We start from the raw sequence: 3,649 nt of genomic DNA, 5'->3' as shown, positions 1-3,649 counted from the left end.
GTGTGGTTTTTCGAGACAAGGTTTCTTTGTAGCCTGTCCTGGAACTAGCTTTTGTAGACCAGGCTGGCCTCGAACTCACAGAAGTCTGCCTGCCTCTGCCTTCCGACTGCTGGGATAAAAGGTGTGCGCCATCACCACCTGGCTTAGCTTGCAGCACTTTATTTAGAGGTGAGTTCTTGTGAAATTTTCCACATCCACTTGTTACGCTAATGGAGATGAGAAAGACCAGCTTTTAAATCATACAGCATTTGGACCTTAGAAGTTAGAACTGGCAGCTGGAGAGACAGCTCAGTGGGTAAGAGCATTTGTTCTTACAGAGCATCCAGGCTTGATTCCCCCATGCGCTCAAAATGTAAACTCCAGTCCTAGCGCACCCAGGCAGCCCTCTTCTGGTCTTGGGCGCTGCGTGGATATTATGCACAGGTATGCATGGAGGCAACACATCCACACACAGAAGGTTGTTTAAACTTCTTGACTATCAATTTTAGGAATTAGTAAAATGAAGTTAGTAGTACCTATCATTTAAGTATGCGAGGCTTGAATGAAGCTAACACGAGCAACATGAAAAATGTCGCTATGCACATTACAGGTTACACAGTGTGGCTTATATCCGTTGATACAGTCATTTCTGAGCACCTACAGCATTGCTGGCATTGTTCTCGCCCTGAAATACATCAGGGAGCCAGACAAACCCTAGCTAGCTGTCTTAGATCTTACAATCCTGTGTGGGGAGACAAGAAATAAAATGTGTGGGGTAAATGGTAAGAATAACAATAAATCAAGATCAGGACGGAGGCTAGAGAAATAACGATAAATCAAGATCAGGACGGAGGCTAGAGAAATAACGATAAATCAAGATCAGGACGGAGGCTAGAGAAATAACAATAAATCAAGATCAGGACTGAGGTTAGAGAAATAACAATAAATCAAGATCAGGACTGAGGTTAGAGAAATGGCTCAGCAGTTTATGAGCCCTTGTCTCTTCTCCAGAGGACCTGGGTTGGGTTCCCAATATCCATGTCGGGTGGCTCACAGAATTCCAGCTTCAGAGGATCTTATGACCACTTCTGGCCTCTGTGCGCACCTACACATATGTGCCAGAGAAACAGACACATGAATACATACACGTTAATAAAAGTACTAAAATTTGCAAACTACAACAAAGATCAGGCTATAATTTCTCTCTGTGTAGCCTTGGCTGTCATGGACCCACTCTGTAGACCAGGCTGGCCTCAAAATCACAGCAATCTGCCTTCCTCTGCCTCCTGGGTGCTGGGATTAAAGGCATGCGCCAACCACTGTCTGGCTGATTTCCTATACCTTTTATTGACCTGTCTTGTTCCTATCTTTTCCTTGTTTAATAACTATAAGATCTTTCCCATGTTAATTTGGACCACTATCCCATGCTGTCTGGCAAAATTTTCTGTGCTGATGGTAATAATATTCGCTTTCCCTATCCGGCACAGTAACTGATAACAACCCTTGGCTTCGGGATACTTGAATTGTTCATAGGGATAAAAGGACAAAATAATTTTAATATCAGTTAATTTAAATTTGTCATGGGGCTGGAGACGTTGCTCAGAGGTCAAGAGCACTGTTTGCTCTTCCAGAGGACCCAGGTTTGATTCCCAGCACCCACATTGCTACTAATAACTGTCTGTAACTCCAATTCTCAAAGACCTCACACCCGTTTTTGGCCTCTGTGAACACTGCATATAAATATGTGGTACACAGACATTTATACAGGCAAAACACATAAAAACAAACAGCTATAAAATAATAAAAAATTAAGTTGTTACATATAGTGACTAGTATATTGAACAGCATAGTTCTAAATATTTCCCCCTCAATATGTAGCCTCGACTGGCCTAAGACTCATTGTGTAAACCAAGCTAGCCTCAGGATGACTGAGATCCAACTGCTCCTGTGTTGTAGAATATTATTTTAAGATGTGTTACATTTGTTTATGCTGTGGAACATTTGTTTTAATGAAGCAAAGATGTGTTGCTTCTTTTATGAAGCATTGGCCTAACTGTGAAGCTGTGATTCTTTGCCTGTCTAAAAGGCCTGATGGAGGCTGGGCGGTGGTGGCACACGCCTTTAATCCCAGCACTCGGGAGGCAGAGGCAGGCAGATCTCTGGGAGTTTGAGGCCAGCCTGGTCTACAAGAGCTAGTTCCGGGACGGGCACCAAAGCTACAGAGAAACCATGTCTCGAAAAACCAAAAAAAAAGAAATAAAATAATAAAAAAAATAAAATAAAAGGCCTGATGGTCCATTAAAGAGCTGAATGGTCAATAGCAAAGCTGGAGAAAGAATAGACGTGGCTGCCAGACCGAGAGAATAAATAGGAGTAGAAATCTGGACAAAAGATGAAGGAGCAAGAGAAGAGGGAGAGGGGGATTATAGGGCCCAGCCACCCAGCTACACAGCCAGCCACAGAGTAAGAATGAAACAAGGACCTTTTCCCACTCTGCAGGCTGCCGTTTTGTCTTATTGACCATGTACTTGGCTTTACAGAAGCTTCTCCATTTTGGGAGGTCCCACTTACTTGATGAGCTTGGTATGAGCTCACTCATAAGTGGATACTGGCTGTAAAGCAAAGGATCTCGAGCCTAGAATGCACAACCCTCAGAGAAGCTAAGTTACAAGGAGAACCCTAAGAGAAACATATATAGGTCTCCCTGGGAAGGGGAAACAGACCAGATCCCTGAGAAAACTGGGAGCATGGGGTGGGGGGAGAAGGGAGGGTGGAAGGAGAGGAGGAGGAAGAAAGGGGAGGGGCAGGAGAACTTGAGAGAATGGGATAGTTGAGATGGGGGAAGGATAGAGATGGAGGGCAAGGAAAGTTATCTTGATTGAGGGAGCCATTATAGGCTAGCAAGAAACCTGACATTAGAGAAACTCCTGGGAATCCAAAAGGATGACCCCAGCTAAGATCCTAAGCAATCGTGGAAAGGATGTCTGAACTGGCCTTGCCCTGTAGTCAGACTGATGACTATCTTAAATGTCACCATAGCACCTTCATCCAGTGACCGATGGAAGCAGATGCAGAAATTCACAGCAGAGTGATGTGGGGAGGTCATTTGTCAATCTGTTGTTTCATTGATTATTCAATAAAGAAAACTGCTTGGCCTGATAGGTCAGAAAATTAGGTAGGTGGAGTAGACAGAACAGAATGCTGGGAAGAAGGGAAGTGAGCCAGACCGTCATGCCTCTCCTCTCCAGGCCAGACGTGATGAAGCTCCAGCCCAAGATGGACATACACTAGAATCTTTCCCAGTAAGACACCACTTCGTGGTGCTACACAGATTATTAAAAATTGGTTAAGCAAGATATGAGAGTTAGTCAAGAAGAGGTTAGATATAATGGGCCAGGCAGTGTTTAAATGAATACAATTTGTGTGTTGTTATTTTGGGTGTCAAGCTAGCTGTGCGGGAGCCGGGCAGGACGAAAAGCAGGCCTGCTAGCTCCATCTACAGCAGAGCACTGGGCTGAGCTCCCAAAGTGGAGAGTGAGAATGTGAGCAAAGAGGTCAAGACCATGATGGGTACACCCGCTGAAACAGTCTGCCTGAGCTAATGAGCCAACTCCAGCTGGACAAGGAAGGAACCAGCAGAGGACCAAACTAGGCCCTCTGAATGTGGGTG

The sequence above is a fragment of the Microtus ochrogaster genome, linkage group LG4 (genome assembly GCF_000317375.1).
Source record: "Microtus ochrogaster isolate Prairie Vole_2 linkage group LG4, MicOch1.0, whole genome shotgun sequence".
Classification (NCBI taxonomy): domain Eukaryota; kingdom Metazoa; phylum Chordata; class Mammalia; order Rodentia; family Cricetidae; genus Microtus; species Microtus ochrogaster.
This window is presented reverse-complemented; position numbering follows the sequence as displayed.